At 43.2% G+C, this 21,099-nt stretch overlaps 1 protein-coding gene across 22 annotated transcripts in view; it reads left to right on the top strand.

Moving 5' to 3' along the window:
• LOC140429166 (teneurin-3) overlaps window positions 1-21,099 on the top strand; it is a 3,593,949-nt gene that overhangs the window by 906,266 nt on the left and 2,666,584 nt on the right. For all 22 annotated transcript variants that reach the window (XM_072515817.1, XM_072515806.1, XM_072515811.1 and 19 more), the window contains exon 3: window positions 9,033-9,100. The gene's annotated coding sequence lies outside the window, so the exon portion shown is untranslated. The remainder of the gene's footprint in view (window positions 1-9,032; window positions 9,101-21,099) is intronic.

The raw sequence follows: 21,099 nt of genomic DNA on the forward strand, positions 1-21,099 counted from the left end.
GTACAGCAGAAATGGAAAAGTATTGTTTAAAGCAAAACAATGTTTATTCTATGAACTCAAGTTAACCTTTTTAAAACATACAGTGAACATCTTGGCAACCATTCATTCAAATACAACCCCCAAAGACTACAACACTAAGTAATCCTTTAAGCTTTCCTTTTAACATCCATAAGACTTAAAAACACCTTTTTACAGAAAGACATCAGGCTTAACTTCATTACTGAGAACAGTTACCACGTTGAAATCAGCAAATGGACACTCATAAGCTTGCAGAGATTCACACACATCCTGCTGTGATTGCAGTTTCTCCAAAACTAAAATGAAACCAAATCCACCCTGCAGCAAAAAGCCTAAAACAAAAGTAAAAAGCTGACAGACAGCCCACACATTAAAAAAACAACACACACAAACAGATATAATAATATAGTCCATATTTTTTTCTTCTTCCTCCAACTGGAATCCTTCTCGATTGACAGTCTCTTTGAACAAGAAGGTCTCTGCACAATCGTTCATTTCTCGACGCCTCGGCATTTCTCTTTAAAGTCAGATTCTTTAGTTCAATCTGATCACAGAGTCCCTTGTAATTTTCCAGCACAGGAGCATTGCTTATCACAGCTTTCAGGCAGTCAAATGCCTGTTGAAAGTCCGCTGTCTACTGACATTTTCGACGTTTCTTCAGCAAATCTATCAGTGGAGCAACAACGCAACAACAATTTTTCATAAATGCTCGATCAAATCCACTCATGCCAAGAAATCACATTATTTCCCTTCATCTTGAGGGGATCGGAAACTCCTCAATAACTTTTGGTTTCACATCCCGTGTGACCATTCAACCCTGTCTGATTGTATGGCCAAGGAAAGTGACTTGGGCTTTTCCAAATTCCCTTTTGACTAGGTTTATCACCAAACCTTCCTCCTGTAGTCGATTGGGTAACTCCATCAGATGTTTTAAATGTTCTTTCCACGTCTGGCTGAAAATTACCAGATCGTCAATGTATACTGCACAATTGGGTAATCTTGAAACAACTCAAGGGCAGCACGGTCGCATTGTGGATAGCACAATTTCTTCACAGTTCCAGAGTCCCAGGTTCGATTCCAGCTTGGGTCACTGTCTGTGCGGAGTCTGCACATCCTCCCCGTGTGTGCGTGGGTTTCCTCCGGGTGCTCCGGTTTCCTCCCACAGTCCAAAGATGTGCTGGTTAGGTGGATTGGCCTTGATAAATTGCCCTTAGTGTCCAAAATTGCCCTTAGTGTTGGGTGGGGTTACTGGGTTATGGGGATAGGGTGGAGATGTGGACCTTGGGTAGTGTGCTCTTTCCAAGAGCCGGTGCAGACTCGATGGGCTGAATGGCCTCCTTCTGCACTGTAAATTCTATTCCATGAACTTTGTCAATTAACCGTTGAAATGTGGCTGGGGCGCTTTTCATGCCAAATGGCATAACTTTGAATTGGTATATACCATCTGGAGTCACAAAAGCTGAAATCTCCTTCACCCTTTCGGATAAAGGTACCTGCCAGTAAACGTTAAGTAAATCCAGTTTGGAAATAAAAGCTGATTGTCCCACTTTCTCAATACAATCCACCAACGTGGGATAGGCTAAGAGTCCATTCTTGTAACTGAATTAAACTTCCTATAGTCCACACACAGCCGTTGGGTACTGTCTGGTTTTGGTACCATCACTATGGATGAGCTCCATTGGCTGCAACCCACTTCAATTATGCCATTTTAAAGCATACTCTCAATCTCTTTGTTAACCTGTGCCAATTTTAAATGGTAAGTCTATATGGATGTAGTTTGATTGGAACAGCATTTCCCACATCTTCATCATGTATAGACATTTTAATACTTCCCAATTTATCTCTACAAACCTGCCCACGTGATATCAATAACTCTTTCAGGTCAGTTTGTTTTTCCTCTGGTAGGTAACTCAACAATTTATCCCAATTTTTAAGAACATCCTCATTTTCCAATTTAATTTGAGGTACGTCAAATTAACAGTAATCTGGATTTTGTTCGTCACTTTGAGTTAGAATCATTAAAACCGCCTCCTTTTTCTCTTCCTTTTCAAAGTACCTTTTAAGCATATTCACATGACACACTCGGTCATTCTTCCTTCTATCCGGTGTTTTTGCCACATAATTAACCTCACTTAATTTCCTTTCAATCTGATAAGGATTTCTTGTCCGCTACCCATTTCATTACATTTTGTGCAACTTTCAAATGTTGTCTAGCCAATTCACCTGCTCTATTTAATCGCTCCCTAAAATTTGACAAGTAATCTAATAATGTAATTTCCGATTTCTCACTCACCAATTTTTCCTTAATCAATTTAAGTGGTCTTCTTACCTCCTGACCAAAAACTAGTTCAAAAGGACTAAATTTGGTTGACTCATTAGGTGCATCCCTAATTGCAAATAGTACAAATGTAATTCCTTTCTCCCAATCCTCTGGATAATCGTAACAATAAGCACTCAACATTGTCTTTAATGTCTGGTGCCATCTTTCTAACGCTCCCTGCGATTCTGGATGGTACGCAGTTGATGAAAATTGTTTTATTCCTAAGCTATCCATAGCTTCTTTGAATAACCTTGAGGTAAAATTTGATCCTTGATCCGGTTATATTTCTGTGGGTAGTCAATATCTAGTAAAGAATTTAAGTAACTCCTCCACAATCTTTTTAGCTGAAATATTACGTACTGGAATGGCCTCTGGAAACCTAGTAGACACATCCATTATAGTCAAAAGATATTGATTCCCACTTTTCGTTTTAGGAAGTGGTCCTACGCAATCAATGAGGACCCTTGTAAAAGGTTCCTCAAATGCTGGAATCGGTATTAAGGGCACTGGTTTTATCACTGCTTGAGGTTTCCCTATCACTTGACATGTGTGAATGATTGACAAAATTTAACTACATCATTATGTAGTCCAGGCCAATAAAAATGTTTTTGTATTTTAGCTTGAGTTTTCCTTATTCCCAAATGACCTCATGCAACTCGCAACACTTCCTTTTTATACCCTACCGGCAATACTATTTGATGAATTCCTGCCCACTTTTCATCTGCCTGCATATGTAAAGGTCTCCATTTTCTCATCAAGACATCACTTTTACGGTAATAACACTCTGGTATACACTCAGATTCCTCTTCCGTATATGCTTTCTGATACATCTGTTTTATTTCGATATCTTTTTGTTGCAACTCCGCCAATTTTCCTGAACTAAAAATATCCGCCTCATCCTCCACCTGTTCTTGTTCTTTTTCAACCATCCGATCAAAAATCCTTTCTGATAATTGCACTTCAACTTTATCTTCACTCTTTGATTTCTCCTCTTGTCTTAACCTGTGACTTTGCGACCTTGTTACTACACAATCCAGAAAAATCCCAGGATTCCCGTCCTTCAACAGTTGGCTGATTTTCCACTGGCTTATCGGAGGCATCACTCCCACCTGCGATCAAGCTATATCATTCCCCAAGATAAACTGTATTCCTGGACAAGATAGATTCTCTATTACTCCTACTACCACTTCACCACTCTTCACTGGACTTTCCAACCTTTTATATAATGGAACACTACTCTCACCCTGAATTCCACATATTAACACTTTTCTGGCAACATTCTTCCCAAACTACATAACTCCTCATCTCTTACCAATAAAGATTGACTAGCTCCCGTATTTTTAAAATTGTGACTTCTTTACCTGTTTCTCCTGATACACATGAGTAAACTTTACCCACACAAGTAAATTCTTTAAAGAGATCTGGCACCTTCTTATCAATCACCTCTTGATCAGGCTGTACAATCTTTTGCACCTCCCCCGCTTCACTTGGGCTTTCCTTTACCACTTTAACAAACCCCACTGTCTTATCCTGTTTTACCACATCAGCCTTCCCAGTGCTTTTCTTCAACCACCAACACTATGACTTCACATGGCCTAGTTTATGAAGTGAAAACATTTGAAACTTTTCATGTCTCTTCCACCCTCCTTATTATCTCCCATCAGATCACCTTTACCTTTGCCACTTGAGTATTTCTCAGGTCCCCAGTTTCAATCCTCACAGGCTGAAACTGATGTCAGAAACCAAGCTTTAATTTATGAACTAATCCATAATCTTCTGTCATTTCTGCTGCTAACTTCGCAGATTTAACCCCTTGTAGTTCTCACATGAGTTTAATTTTTAAACTCCTCCAATAGCATAATTTCTCTGAGAGATTCATACGGTTGGTCTATTTTCAAAGCCCTTATCCACCTACCTAAATTACTCTGTTTGAGCCTTTCAAACTCCATGTATGTTTGACCAAATTCTTTCCTTAAATTTCTAAACCTTTGTCTGTAGGCTTCAGGCACGAGTTCATATGCACCGAAGCTGGATTTTTTTCACCTCCTCATATGTCCCAGATACCTCCTCCGTCCGGTAGTGATGCAAACACTTCACTAGCTCATCCTACCAGCTTTGTTTGAATTAGTAATACCCACATGTCCTGTGGCCATTTCATTTGTTTAGCTACCTTCTCAAATGAAATGAAAAAGGCTTCCACCACCTTCTCGTCAAACCTTGGCAATGCTTGGACATATTTAAATAGATCTCCACCAAGCCTTCGACTATGACGCTCTTTCTCACTGTCCTCATCACTATCCTCCAATTGTGCGTTTCCCTTTACGTCTGCCAATTTTAACTGACTGTTATGCTTCATAGCCATTTTCTGAAGTTCAAACTCTCTCTCTTTTTCCCTTTCCTCTCTGTCTCTTTCCTTTTCCTCTCTATCTCTTTATTTGTTTATTTCTCCTCTCTCCTTTACTTTTTCTCTCATTGCATATTCAAGCTGCTTTAATTCTTTTTCATGTTCAAGTTGCTTAATCTAAACTGGATCTTTGCCATTTCTAATGAGTCAGACTTTATCTCAGGCAACTTTAAATGCTTAGCCACCACCATAACTACCTCATCTTTTCGCAATTTGCCAGGTCATGTTAACTGCAATGTTTTTGCCAAATCTAAGTCTGCTTTTTGTCTCTGTCTGTAAGGTACTGCGTGTGACCGTCTCCACCTTCAAAAACTTCAGAGCCTCCGAAAGAGCCATTGTCCACAACACACTCCCTACTTAAACTAAAATACCACACCTGAAAAGCAACACAATATTCTCACCCCTCACTGTCTTTAAGTTCACTCAGCCAATCCAATAGATAGACGTTTATCCCGGATGAGCTCCCAATTTGTTATGGGCCAGGGTTTAGAGAACCCCAAAGTGTATCATGGAGTTCACCTGACCCATAACGTTTAATAGATTGTGGTATGGGGAGCACACGGCCCACTCTACAGGTGTGGCACAGCAGAAATGGAAAAGCATTTTTGAAAGCAAAACAATGTTTATTCTATGAACTCAAGTTAACCTTTTTAAAACATACAGTGAACATCATAGCAACCATTAATTCAAATACAACCCCCAAATACTACAACACTAAGTAATCCTTTAGCTTTCCTTTCAACATCCATAAGACTGAAAAAACCCTTCTTACAGAAAGACATCAGGTTTAACTTGACTACTGAGAACAGTTACCACGTTGAAATCAGCAAATGGACACTCATAAGCTTGCAGAGATTCATACACATCCTGCTGTTATTGCAGCTTCTCCAAAACTAAAATGAAACCAAACCAACCCTGCAGCAAAAAGCCTAAAACGAAAGTAAAAATTTGACAGACAGCCCAGCTCCACCCACTCTCTGACATCACTGCAGTAATAAACACCCATTTCTTAAAGGTACTCTCACTACAGATATTTATATACATACTCATTTATAAGCACCCATTTCTTATGGGTACTCTCACATGACAGCGGGTATTTAGAAAGCAGAAGAGTAGTTAAATGGAGTGTTGGTCCTCTGGAGAATGATAACCGTGAGTTAATGGTAGATAATAAGGACATGGCAGATGAAATGAACACATTTTTTGCTTCTGTCTTCACTGTAGATGAAACAAAAAACATTCCAGTAAAGCTGTAAATCTGGAGGTGGGTGGAAGAGTGGAACTTGGCAAACTTGCAATTGCTAAATCACAATCACTAGGGAAGTGGTACTGAGCAAACTAATGGAGCTGCGGCTGATGTGTCTCCGAGTCCAGATAGACTTCATCCTAAAATCTTAAAAGAGGTGGCCAATGAAGTAATAGGTGCAGTGCCGCTAATTTTCCAAAATTCCCTGTATTTTGCAAAGGTTCCATCAAGTGGGAAATTATAACCCCTCTATTCAAGAAGGGGGAGAGACAGAAAAAGGCATGCTCTCTAAATTTGCAGATAATACAAAGACAGGTAGGAAAGTTTGTTGCAAAGAAGACGAAAGGGATGGAATTTTCTGCTTTTGTGATTAAGTGTCTCCTCTACTGGCTTTCCTGCCATTTGTTTTGACACTTGGTCAAATGTATACCTGGAAGCGGGTCCCATGACACCTTCAGAGCCTGCTCCATCAGCAATGTTGGCCTTCAAGAGATTGGAGCACCGTTTATTCAGGATGCCCCTGTCTAAACATAATACAAATAAGAGAAAGGGTTTCCTACAGACAGAGGGAGTTCCCCCCCCCCCCCAAAAAAAAGCACATGGCACTTCCCCAAGGAAACTCCCTCACAGACAGAGGGAATCTCTCCTGTGGACCTCCCCATCAGAAGCCCTCTCCCCTCCCTGGACTGCGTCTTTTCTCTGCCCCCCTGGCAGTGCCCCCAGGAGGCAGTGCCAAGAAGCAATGTGGGGGGATAATAGAACGAGGAAGCCCACTAATGATATTGCAATGTATGCTAATAATAATAATAATCATAATAATCGCTTATTGTCACAAATTACTTCAGTGAAGTTACTGTGAAAAGCCCCTAATAGGGTTCTACATTACATGCCGGACGGAGGGGAAGGGGGTCCTGCTGGTGTGAATGCTATTTTGGGAGTCGCCCTCGAATCTCCGCTCCTCCCATTATTCGCGCATGTCACGGAAAATCCCGGCCAAGGGGTTTGCAGATGGAAGCAGCCAGGTTGAGTGAGGGCAAGAATCTGGCAATTTGAATAATGTGAGAAATATGAAACTGTTCACTTTAGCAGGAGGAATAAAACAGCAGTGCATTACTTAAATGAGGATGACTGCAGAATTCCGAGGTGCAGGGGCTTCTAGGTATTCTTGTGCATGAATCACAAAACATTAGAATGCAGGTAACAGCAAGTGATTAAGGAGGCTAATGGAGTTATATTCTTTATTGTGAAATAAATTAAATGTAAAAGTTAGGATATCGTGCTTCAGTTATAAAGGGCATTGGTGAGACCACAACTTGAATATCGTGCACAGTTTTGGTCTCCTCATTTCAGGAAGGATGTAAGTGTGTTGGAGGCGATTCAGGCGAGCTTTGCTACATTGATACCTGGAATAAGTGAGGTGTCTTACGAGGATAGGTTGGAAAGGCTGAGATTGTTTCCACTGTAGCTCAGAAGAGTGAGGGGTGACTTGATTGAAGTATATGGAATCCTGAATGGTCTTGACGGCATGGACGTGGACAGATGTTTTCTCTTGTGGGTTAGCCCAGAACTAGGTCGAACTGTGCTAAAATTAGGGGTCTCCCTCGGAGGACAGAGATGAGGAGAAATCCTAACTCTGAGAGTTGTGCGACGTTAGAACTCTGCCTCAGAAGGCAGTGGAAGTGGAGTAATTGAATCATATTAAGTCTGAGACAGATAGATTCGAGGCAAGGTCATCGGGAGCAGATGGGTCATATGTGCGTATGTTTGTAATACATCTTCCACCTCCCATACTCACTCTTTGCACTTCCCTGAATGACAGGAGGCAAGCATAATCTCTTCCAAATAAGGAGGCTGTCTTCCACCTCTATCTTTTAGACTGCATATACGTCTGCTGTTCATCTTGTATCTGGGTGCGCGGCTGTAGTTTGGATTTTCACAGGAGTTGTCTCAATTATCTTCGGCTGAAAGAATCTTACAGCACAGAAAGAAGCTATTCAGTGCACAGAGACTGTGCTGGCTCTTTGAAAGATCCATCAAATTAGTCCCACTCAACTGTTCTCCCCGTAGCCCTGCTTGCAGTTTTCTCTCCTTTGAGTACCTACCCAATTGCCTTTTGAAAGTTACGATTGATTCTGCTTGGACCACCTGCTCAGACCCCTTAGTCATCGTCAAAGAAGCACAGCCAGTACTTGCAGCAAACTGCATCATCGCTCCACGAAACTGTGGATCTATGGAGCTGGCTTCTCACTGGGTTCAGTGTGAGGAGCCAGACTTATTTGTCTCACTCCTGCACATTTGGGGCTTCAGATTCTGCAATTACAATGTCTGAAGAGGAGATGGCAGCTCATGTGATTCACTCTTCCGCACAGCAGAGCCAAGAAAGTAATGCAAGTGTACATAGACTTTCAATTAACGCCAAATCCTCTTTACAAATAACAAAATATACCCTTAATTGATTAAAATTTCAATTACATTCATTTAACTTTAACTTCAAAAAGTTTCACTTTAAATTTGCTCTGCATAGTTTTAAAATTCTTTCTAGCCTTTCAATATTTCTACATCCCCCAACCATCTTCATTTCTTAGCTTTGGCCAGTACGTTCAAGATAAAGATAAATAGTTTTTTGAAGAATAAAGAAATAAAGGGTTGTGGTATTCGGGCGGGAAAGTGGAACTGAGTCCATAAAAGATCAGCCATGATCTCATTGAATGGCGGAGCAGGCTCGAGGGGCCAGATGGCCTACTCCTGCTCCTAGTTCTTATGTTACTATTGGACTAACCACATGGCGGGTGTGCAAGGGTGGCCCAAGCTGAGCTCTCACCGCATCCATTGGGAAAATCCTTGGTAGCCATCCTCTTCCGCCCCCCCCCCCCCCCCACCGACCGTCCATCCTGAAAGGCCTGTCATAGTATGAGACTATCTCATGTGGAAATCAATCACCACACCACCCACATCCTTACTATTCCATAGTACAGCATTGTGAAATACACCTTGACAAATAGCTCTTGTGTCTTTCATCAAATGTATCATTTTCTTTCCTTCAGACACTGCGAAGTTGACCCCAGCGATTCCAGAATCGAGGACGAATGCACAAATCGATACAGTTTTAAAGGTAAAGCACAGTGGTGAATCCTAATTAGTAGTTGCTTTGTGTGTCCAATGGCAAATTAAGATTTTGATGTTATGCGTATAAAAGTTATTTGAAGTGCTGACTGCCATCTAAGGGCTGTCCCCCACTGAGCTGCTTCCTGTGCTGTGACTGTACTGACTGCTGAATATATAATGCACACTTTTAATACAAAAGCAAAATGCAAGAATGTGCGCACAAGAAAAGTTCAGGCGAGACTCTTCGGCTCATTTCAGTTTAAATAGCGAAGAAATATTCAAACTTCATTTAACTGGGTTCTGGTTGAATCTCAGGCCGTTTTCTCTGTAACCTCATGCAAAACACAATTTAAAGTGTGATTTTTTTTTTTGTTGTTGCATGAATTAGTTCCTGAGTATTGGCCTGAATGATTATTTTATCGTGATTATTAGATTATGTTCGAAGGTTTTACCATGGGTGGGGAGGGAGGACAGTTTCAGGGACACAGTGTCCAGTCCATCTCAGTTAATTTTGCAGGAGTTTTACCTGAATGCCTATTGAGTGAACGTCAAAAAGGATATTAGCGTTTGTCCAACGGTCAACGAATCCAGTGGATGCGACGGAGGCATTACTGTCGGAATTTCTCTGGTGCCCTTATGTGTTGCTGATACAAAGTCTGGGTCTGACTGCGGTTCAGGATTATCGTGACAACAACTGCTCTGTACATTAGGACCTTTTTGTCTTGCAGAGATGTCAGAGTTCTCCTATCCTGATTATAAATGGGCAACATGAAGTTCAAGAGGCAGTCCGCCGCCAGTGTTTGAGTCTATCGGCTATAATACTGAGTGTTTGAAACGTTTCTTGCTGGCATAACCAAAGATCTAGGCCTATATTTGCATCATTATTTTGTTTGAATCCTAAATGTTCGACTTATGAAGCCAGCAAACACAATCTCATTTCTTGCTATGACTGAGCTGAGAAGTTTGCATTTGGGCCAGGTTTACCCATTGAGACCAACGTGTTGTAGCAGCAAGATAAAAAAGGAGTGCACAAGAAAGGTTTTTCATTGGTTTTCAACATCACAGCATAACTTTGGAAAATAAACATGAGAAAAGAGAAGGCTGAGTGGTGCCATGAGAGAGGTCTTTAAAATTATGAAGGGGATGGTGGGGGTTGGCAGGGTGGACGGAGATAATTCTACTTGTGGGGGTGGAATGGGAGTCCAAAACTGGGGGCCTTAAATTTAAGTCACTGTGATGAATGTTGGAAATTGTTATATATTATATTTTATATTTTGTTGTAGTAATGTTATTAAAAGCCCTGGGTTCAAGTACACACAAACAGCATGTCTGCTGAGGTTGTGATTTAGTGGTCATAAATTTTGAGGTCATCATTGTTTTTAACCATTTACCTCCTTACAGAGAGATGGTTAATGAATATCGGTTATAGAAAGGACGTTCCTTGGGGTGTAGCTAATTCATTTTAATAATTTTTATTGTCAGAAGTAGGTTGTGTGAAAAGCCCCTAGTCGCCACATTCCGGCGCCTATTTAGATGCACAGAGGGAGAATTCAGATTGTCCAAATTATCTAACAGCATGTCTTTTGGGACTAATGGTGGATGGTGTTTAGTTCTAGCTAAGCAGGTCATGGGATACCTTAGTAGGCTTCAGATTATATAATAAATGGGAGTAGCCAGGCCTGTCTATAGTTTTTGGCAGTTTTTCCACAGGATTTGAGTCTGACAAAACAGAAGGATATTCAGGTTGTTCCTGAAAGGGTCTCTCTTTGAAGATCGGCACAGAGAACCGTGGGCAGCACGGTAACACAAGTGGCTATCACTGTGGCTTCACAGTGCCAGGGTCCCAGGTTCGATTCCCCGCTGGGTCACTGTGCGGAGTCTGCATGTTCTCCCCGTGTCTGCGTGGATTTCCTCCGGGTGCTCCGGTTTCCTCCCACAGTCCAAAGATGTGCAGATTAGGTGGATTGGTCATGTTAAATTGCCCTTAGTGTCCAAAAAGGTTAGGAGGGGTTATTGGGTTATGGGGATAGGGTGGAAGTGAGGGCTTAAGTGGGTCAGTGCAGACTCGATGGGCCGAATGTCCTCCTTCTGCACTGTATGTTCTATGTTCTATCGAACAGCAAGTAACCCTGATTGCTAACTTTATTTATGAGTGGATTTTGAACTGTATTAGCTTATATATATTTGGTTAAAGGAATATATAAAGCGGCAGGTGTAGACAGTGAGTGAAAGATTTTCCTTTCATGTAAGAACATGTTTGACTGTTAATTATAAAGCTATTTCTTTGATGTTGATTTGATTTATTTTGTGTATAAATTGAAGTTTGTTTGAACATAAAAGATACCTAGAGGTCAGAGTCATCATTCCTGTGTTTGAAGCATCCTACAAATTGCAAATTGTTTGATGTTTCTTGTCCAAGGTCTGGTCTGGTAGCCTAACAGTCGCTAATAATTCAGCAGAGAATTCAGAAGAAAAGTCTTCACTTCCTGTGGTATGTATGTGATACCACAAGGAGTAATTCAGGCACTCAATTTAGTTGCTACTCCATTTAGCTGCATCTCAGTGAAACATGATGGTTACCTGAGGGAGAAAAGGAGGGAAGGATATGTTTATTGTTTGTGAGGAATCAGGATGAAGGAGGCTCAGGTAGATTATAAACTCTGCCAAAGGAATTTTAGTCCAAAAGGCATGCTTCTCTATGTAATTCTTTGGAACTTTAGGTTTAGGAGCCTGCTGGTTACTGCTCGTCAGGAATACAGCTGCACTCAAATTTCCTCCACCTTTCACTTCCATTGCAGAAGAACATAGAACATAGAACATAGAAAATACAGCTCAGAACAGGCCCTTCGGCCCACGATGTTGTGCCGAACGTTTGTCCTAGATTAATCATAGATTATCATTGAATTTACAGTGCAGAAGAAGGCCATTCGGCCCTTTGAGTCTGCACCAGCTCTTGGAAAGAGCACCCTACCCAAACTCAACACCTCCACCCACCACCAAGGGCAATTTGGACATTAAGGGCAATTTATCATTGGCCAATTCACCTAACCCACACATCTTTGGACTGTGGGAGGAAACCGGAGCACCCAGAGGAAACCCACGCAGACACGGGGAGGACGTGCAGACTCCGCACAGACAATGACCCAAGCCGGAATCGAACCTGGGACCATGGATCTGTGAAGCAATTGTGCTATCCACAATGCTACCGTGCTGCCCTTAAGAACAAATCGCTCAGCGTAGGCAATACTGGTGCTGTTGGCCTGGGCAAAAGTAGTACCAATGGCATTGCAAAGGCAGGATGATCATCCATAATAAGAACAGAAAATGATGTAAATACTCGCCAGGCAGCATCTGTGGAGAGAGGAACAGAGCTAACATTTCAGGTTTTCACCTAATGCCCAATTGTTAACGCAAGAGCTGACAAGTAATGTGGCACAGCAGACCTCGGTGCTATGTTCACTTGATGTCCATTTGCTACTTTTTAACTCGGGTTTGTTGGACATTGATTTAAGGTGAAAAACTGGGCAGTTTTAACATCTGGAATGTGGAGGCATAACTGGTGCATGCTGGATTTGTATTTAATTAAATGCTCGGGCACTGAATGTCGATGCATGTGAAGGATTTTTATTCTGGAAAACTATGTGGCTTGGAGTTAGGATTGTGAGACAGCACATGTAAACATTTCATTTCAAAATGTGTGTGCTATGTGCCATTTATCCTGCAAAAATGAACATAAGTGGAGCACATAACAATTATCGTAATGAGTCTTCCAACATGCAATTGTTATTTTATGATTGATGGCTCACCAATTTAGAGAATTATTGAATCAACTCTGGTCTATGTTGAATAACGCAACAAATCCCACTTTAATCAGTACTCGAGTAAACAATAATGAGTTTTGAAATGGAGCTGTGCTTCAAATTATGGAACAAACCTTATATGTTTTGCTTAAGCACATTTGTGTATCTTAAGATAATATTTCATTCCATTGCAGTTGTTGAATGCCTTTATGCTAGTTGGAGCAATATGAATATGAGATGAATGGTAAGAGGAAGGTCCATAGAGTCTGATCCTTCCGCACCCCCCCCACCAGGACAGCGGAAACTTGGCCGGTCGACCGCGGAGAATCGCCGTGGGGGCCTCTTTCAACGGCCCCCGACCGGTGCCACGTCGACTGCGCGGAGAATCACGCCCCGGTGTCGGAGCCGAAAGCGGGTCTGAGACTCCGGGCGGGATTCTACAACCCCCCCGCCAGGTCGGAGAATCGCCGGGGGCTGGCGTGAATCCCGCCCCCGCCGGTTGCCGAATTCTCCGGCACCGGATATTCGGCGGGGGTGGGAATCACGCCGCGCCAGTTGGCAGGCCCCACCCCAGCGATTCTCCAGCCCGCAATCAGGGCCCACCGATCCGCGGACGGGCCTGTGCCGTGGGGGCACTGTTATCCTTCCGCCTTCGCCATGGTCTCACTATGGCGGAAGAGACCCCCTCCACCGCGCTTGCGCGGGGTTGCAGTGAGCGGCTGCTGACGCTCCCACGCATGCGCCGCACGGCAAAGTCATCTCCGCGCCAGCTGGTGGGGCACCAAAGGCCTTTCCCGCCAGTTGGCGGGGCGGAAATCAGTCCGGCATGGGCCTAGCCCCTCAAGGTGAGGGCTCGGCCCCTCAAGATGCGGAGGATTCCGCACCGTTGGGGCGGCGCGATGCCGGACTGATTTGCACCATTTTGGGCACCGGTCGGCGGACATCGCGCCGATTGCGGAGAATCCCGCCCCCCGTTCTCCGCCCCTGCGCCGAACGCAATTTAGGCGCGGAGGCTCGGAGAATCCCGGCCAGGGAGTCTGGTCCAGTCAACTCTGAACAAAGGAAAACCTTCACAGGTCTTAATCGGCTATAACGATGCTAATGATCGAAGCATTAGCAGTCCTGAGACAACGGTTTTGACAAAGGGAGCTGCAGTTGGTTAACCCAACACCAGTGTCTTCAGAATCAAAAGGAAACCCAACTCCCATTAAAACGCAAGATTCCGGTCAGCCTGTGTCCAACGTTGAGGAGGTATGTCACATGACCTCCCTCAAGCTGCACTTTGATATCGTCTGTTGTAACTGAACTCCAGCCGTTACTGTCTGGCCTCTTAACGTGAACAGAAGCCCTGCGACAGCCTATGCAGTCTACCATCAAGCCAGTGGCAGCAGAAGGAACCCGGACCCTCATCAGGTCTACCAACTGCTGGAACCTTGGAACTTGGCCTCCCGACTGACTCATTCTATGTGCCTTCCTCTGTCGTGCAAGCTTCGCTCTGGAAAGACGGGGGTCTTCTACAATCAGCCGACCCCCCCAACACCCCGCCCCTCCTCTGCACTCTCGCGCGTGTAAAACTGATACTTATATTTTTATTACGGCCATGCCCTGATCTTTTTTCTTTATCCGCCCATTTACGTAAAAAGGGGTGGATGTTGCAAATCCCCCCTGGTGTGCCTGTGTGTGTGTGTGTTAAAATAAGCCAAACTTTTTATTTTCATCAACTCGGGCTTGGAACAAATCCAAATTTAAAGGTTGGATTAAATAAATTTGCATTTATAAAGGATGATATCAGAATAAATTTTAAAAAACACCTTTCTGTTTCCAGACGGAATGAGAGTGGGGAAATCATGGCCTGTCCGTGACAGGCATCGGTTGTCAAATTGCCATTATTAGTTTTTCTGATGCTTTTTATATGTTCCATTTTTCAGTGTTTCTGAGATGAAAGGAACATGATGTGAGATACTTCAAAGGATATTTTGATTCTTTGATGGACTGGAAGGTATATATTTTTATTTGATATGATTTCTAGCATTATTTTTATTCTGATCATAGATTCTAGGGAGGAGGATTGTCCTGTGGCACATGAAATGCCAACAGTGGACATTAGAAATATTTACTGCACAGAGCCACTTCTCACACCATTTTGGAGGATAGAAGACAAAGCGAGAATTTAAACACTGCAATTAGGATCACAGTGAGGGAGTCGGGATGCATTCGCATGTATCTTACTTGGATGATTATCAAGATGATCGTAACATCTGTTTTTCACTTCTGCAATAATCATTTATCTTGGCAATCAGGGAAGATTAATGGAAAATGGCTTAAAGAAAGCTATTATGAAACCTATTAATAGCAGGAAAGCCCTCGCAGCCACAGGCATTTCCTTTTCACTTGCAAGTGAATCATTAATTAGGAATACGAATACTGTGCTGGGGATTCTATTTTGTTGTCTTAGTTGAGCCTATGATTTTCAGTAATGTGTGTTGAGAACACCGTCCTCATTTTTGTTGCTTGAGTGATATGTGATCTGTCACGTTCCAGCATCGCTTGGCATCCCATTGCCCAGCACATATGCCCAACTACCAGTTGGAGCAATGAATTGTTTCAGCACAACATGAGCGAAAGTCAAAGCCAGATATTTGAAAGGACATTCGACTGAGTAAATTGTCTCCCAACAAAGTTCACTGAAAGAGTAATGATTTGATCAGTGATCACATTACATCATGCATCAAAGGACAACTTTGCTGAGGGACAGGCAGTCGGGGGCTGGGGGTGGGGGGGGGGGTCTGATTTACGCAATCTCTTATGGTATTGATTCTATGATTTGTATCGAGGTTACTGATTCAGGGGAATGGCAATAGTTGTGCTGGGAGAAATTAACCAGAATTCTCAGTCCTCATTGACTTAAAGAGAAGGAAGATGGAAAGGTATGGAGAATGGGAATACACTAGAGTATATCTTAAATTGGCTTGTTTCAATACTGCAATACCGATTTCTGTCTAGTTAATCTTGATGAAACTTGTGTGCATGGATGTAAAGGGCTGTGTGAGCTTTCTTGAGGTTCCCTTCATGGTTAATAATGTAATAATAGTCGCTTATTAAAAAAGGGGGCAGCACGGTAGCATTGTGTATAGCACAATTGCTTCACAGCTCCAGGGTCCCAGGTTCGATTCCGGCTTGGGTCACTGTCTATGCGGAGTCTGCACATCCTCCCCTTGTGTGCATGGGTTTCCTCCGGGTGCTCGGGTTTCCTCCCACAGTCCAAAGATGTGCATGTTACGTGGATTGGTCATGATAAATTGCCCTTAGTGTCCAAAATTGCCCTTACTGTTGGGTGGGGTTACTGGGTTATGGGGATTGGGTGGAGGTGTGGACCTTGGGTAGGGTGCTCTTTCCAAGAGCCGGTGCAGACTCGATGGGCCAAATGGCCTCCTTCTGCATTGTAAATTCTATGATTTGTATTACTGGGTGGCAAAGATTGATAAGGTGCGGGGGTGGGGCAGATGGATGAGGTTTCGTGCAAGGGGTCTAGTCTGAGGGTTCTGGTTACAGAACCACTGTTTTCCCAGCTAGATTCTATTCTAGTCTGGTGGTGGTACCTACCTTGTGGATTTGGAATCAGTTTAGGCAGTGTCATAAGCTGGGTTCCATGTCTCTTCTGGCTTTGATCTGTGTCGTCTAGCCGAGACTTATCATGTAAAGTATGGGAGAAGGAATGGCTGGAGAGGTTTAGAGATACGTTTTTGGAGGGTAAGTAGCCGTCCTAGACAAGCTACTAGAGAAGTTTCAGCTCCCAAGGGGGAATGTATTTAGGTGCTTGCAGGTGCATGATATTTTGCGCAAGGAACTCCCTTCATTTCCTCTGGTGTTGTCGCCCTCACTTATGGCCATGGGTGAAGAGCTTTATGGAAGATTGTTGGTGATGAAGCAGGCTTCATTAGAGGAGATAAAGAGGAAGTGGGAGGAAGGGCTGAATTTGGGCCTGGAGGGGGGTGCTGTGGCCTGCATGAGGTCAACTTCACATCTTCGGGTGCGAGGTTAAGTCTGATCTGGTTTAAGATGATGCACAGGGCACACCTTGGGTGCATATGAGTGGGTTCTTCCCGGGGATAGAGGAGAGGTGTGAGAGGTGTTCTAGGGGACCGGAAAACAACACCACATGTTTTGGTCTTGCACTAAGCTTGTCAGTTTCTGGGTCTCTTTTTTTGTACGTTATCAGGGATTTTGCGTGTTCAGTTGGAGCTGTGCCTGTTGGTGGCTATCTTTGCAGTGTCTGACCCGCTGGGCCTGCAGATGGGGACAAAAGCGGATATCTTAGCCTTTGCCTCACTAATAGCCTGGAGGCGAGTTCTGCTTGGATGGTGGTCCCCGGTGCCGTCTATGTCCTCGGTTTGGTTGGGGGATTTGATGGAATCTCTACACCTGGAGAAGATGCAGTGTACCTTGAGGGGGAGGGGCTACTCGAGGTGGCAGTCTTTAATTTCCTTTGTCAGGGCATTGGTTATCATCAGCTGTTGCAGAGGGGAGAGGGGTGGTCTCCTTAGTTGGGTTCAGGGTTTGCTAAGATTTGTTTTCTTTATGCGGGGGAAGTGATTTGGGGAGTCAGGCTGGGTGGTAGTTCAGGGATAAGATGGGGTTGTATTGTTGGTGGGTTTGTTTGTTAGAAAGAAAATTTTGTACTTTGGTGGTTTTTTTGTGATAATGAAAAGTTTGTTTGAATATAAATATGAGGAATTTTGACAGAGCAAGTAAGGCAAAACTCTCCTCTGCCATGTGGGTCAATACCAATAAGTTTGAGATTGAAAACAATTGGCAAAAGAATTAGGGAAGAAATGAGCAGAGAAGTTTTTACAACAAAATGTATTGCAATCGGGAACGCACTGCACGAACGAATGGTGCAAGCAGATTCAAAGAGAAATTTCAAAGGCAATTGAACATGTACGGGAAGAATACTAACATGCAAAGTTATGGGGAAAAAGCTGGCATGAGGTACCAAATTAGACAGTTCTTTCAAAGTGCTGGCACAGGTACAGTGTGCCAAATAGCCTCCTCCTGTGCTGTTACGTTCAATGATTCACAGAGCTTCGTCAGAAGATGGAAAAGATTTTTTTTTTTAACTAGCAGAACAGAATCAGGTTGAGGATACTTCTGCAGTAAAAATGACAAGACTGATTGTAGCTTCAGTTTTATGAAATAATTTGAGCCATGTGTCATTTGCATTGTAATGTGACACTTTCAGAATTTGAAATGCGACACATTCCTGCACTGAAACTACAGCAAATATTTAACTGCCAATGAACATCTGCATGTTGTGCATGATTAAGTTAACACCACTATATTCAAACGCATTGAAATTAAGTTGATGTCAAACACACTTAACGGGACAATGCGGAAGGAAGCCATTCAGCACAACAATTCTGCGTCCGCCTTTGCAATGAATAATCCAATTAGTCCCTTAACCGTGCAATTGTTTTTTCCCTCTTCAGGAGTTATATTATTCTCTTTTGAGTACGACAATGAGGTTTGTTTCCACCACCCCAGACAGCGCTTTCCAGATCATCACAACTCACGTGGCAAAAAGTTTCTCCTCGTATTGTTCTTGGTTCTTTTCTCAATCACAAGGAAGTGGGACAAGCGCTGGAAAATTGGATGAGAATACTTAGGTGGTTGTTTTTGACTGGGACAGAAGTGATGGGCCGAAGGGTCTTTTCTGTGCCGCAGACTCTATGACCGGAAAATTTATTTTCCACAAGTGACATCAGGAGACGAACATCAGTCGCTTTCCTTTGCCCTTCGTTCCTCCACTTCTCATCTCAACTTCATAATGCCTCTTTTGTGGAGCGGGGAGGGCGTGGCTAAGGACTTTTTGAAGTTTCACCTTTGAAGCAGCAACGTAGTCATATAGGGAACAGAATATTTCATTGCATAGAGAAGCAGTCTCAGTGGCAATCATGGACTTTTCCTGCATTCACATTTCTCATTTGTATTCTGTCCATCTCAGTTGCAAACATTACAAGGGCAGAGCTAAGTGTTTTGTGTATCAAATGTTTGACAATCTGGTTATGGGTTATCATCGCACAATCACTCAATATCACAGCTTCTCTGAAATATTAGAGTGCTCAACTTTACACTATGCAGGGAAAGCAAATAAGCAAAACCCAGGCAGCAGGTTTGTCCTGTCTATTGTCAGCATTTCCACACGTTGGTCAATTTGTCTCCGAATCAGAGATAGTGGGATGCAGAGGTTGAAATCTTCCAAAATTCCACAGATTCTGTTAGGTTCCCGTGGACTGGTAAACCACAAATGTAACGCCTCTATCTAGGAATGAGAGACGCAAAGCAGGAGACTGCCAGTCAGTCAGCGTAACATCTATCGTGGGAAAATATTAGACTCTATTATAAATGAGGTAGTAGTAGGGCATTTAGAAAATCATAATACAATCAATCAAGATCAATATGTTTTTATGAAAGAGAAATGGTGGTTGAAAAATGTAGCATTCTTTGAGGATGTAGAATGCAGGGTGGATAATGGTTACCAGTAGATGTTGTGCATTTGGATTTCTAAAAGGGATTTAGAACATAGAACATACAGTGCAGAAGGAAGCCATTTGGCCCACCGAGCCTACACCGATCCACTTAAGCCCTTTCTTCCACCCTATCCTCGTAACCCAAAACCCTTCCTAACCTTTTTGGTCACTAAGGGCAATTTATCATGGCCAATCCACCTAACCTGCACGTCTTTGGACTGAGGGAGGAAACCGGAGCACCCGGAGGAAACCCATGCAGACACGGGGAGAACGTGCAGACTCCGCACAGAGAGTATCCACTTGTGCTACCGTGCTGCCCGATAAGGTGTCCCATTAAAAGGTTACTGCACAAGATAAGGGACAGAATTCTCTGGCTGTTTGGATCCTCTTTACCGACCGGCAGCACACCCCTGCCCATGGGTTTCGCAGGGGGGTGGAGTGACTTCAATGGGAAATCCCACTGCCAAGCGGCAGGCGTAGAGAATCCAACCGCCAGCGAATGGTGTGCAGCCAAGAAACACATGCCTGGGGACCGGAGAATCCAGCCTCAGAACTCATGGTGTTTCTAAAGAATAAAGGGATTCGGGGATATGGTGTACGGGCCGGAGAGTGGAGCTGAGTCCACAAAGATCAGCCATGATCTCATTAAATGGCGGAGCAGGCTCGAGGGGCCAGATGGCCTACTCCTGTTCCTAGTTCTTATGTTCTTATGTGTTGGGCGTGATATTTTAGCATGGAGAGCAGATTGACTAATTAATTGGAAATAGAGAGTTCGGAAATGGAACATTTTCAATTTGGCACTCTAACTAGCAGAGTGTCGCATGGATCAATACTGGGGTCGCTACAATTTATGATCTACATTACTGACTTGGATGAAGGAGCTGAGCTTATTGGAGTTTAATCAGTTGACAGTATAAGATAGGAAATCAAGTTGTGAGGAGGATAAAGAGAGCTTGTCAAGGGATGTGGGGAACAGACAAGAAAGTGGAGTTGAAGCGACAGTCAAATCAACCATTTCTTATTGAATGACGGAAAAGGCTCAGTGGACCACCAGGTCTTATTTCTGACGACCTTGTGATTTACTTTCCAGTTATTTCTCAAACAATTGTGAACTCTTAAAATGGTCCTTCTGCTTAGGCTAATTTTAATATGTAAATGAATCACTTGCATTTACTCTGTGCTGTTCACAATCTCAGGGTGTCCCAAAACGCTCTCTTGCTGACGAGTTTGAGGATTTGAGATTAGAACTTGGGGAAATGTAACAAAAAGGCAAACCATGATGTCGAACAAAGAAAGGAAACATTTAAAGTGGCGTTTAACAGATGAGAGGAAATACGATGCCTCTAAAAGAAAGGAACCAGGGCAGCACGGTGGTGCAGCGGTTAGCACTGCTGCTTCACGGTGCCGAGGTCCCAGGCTCGATCCCGGCTCTGGGCCATTGTCCGTGTGGAGTTTGCACATTCTCTCTGCGTTTGCGTGGGTTACGCACCCACAACCCAAAGATGTGCAAAGTAGGTGGATTGGACATGTTAAATTGCTCCTTAATTGGAAAAAAATGAATTGGGTACTCTAAATTTAAAAAAAAATAAAAGGAAAGAACAAACTGAACACTGATGAGATTCCATGGATGAATAAAGATGAGGGGACAATTGACAGTTCGGAAAGAGGCACATTTAAAT

Source organism: Scyliorhinus torazame, chromosome 9, assembly GCF_047496885.1.
Source record: "Scyliorhinus torazame isolate Kashiwa2021f chromosome 9, sScyTor2.1, whole genome shotgun sequence".
In the NCBI taxonomy this organism is placed as follows: Eukaryota; Metazoa; Chordata; class Chondrichthyes; order Carcharhiniformes; family Scyliorhinidae; genus Scyliorhinus; species Scyliorhinus torazame.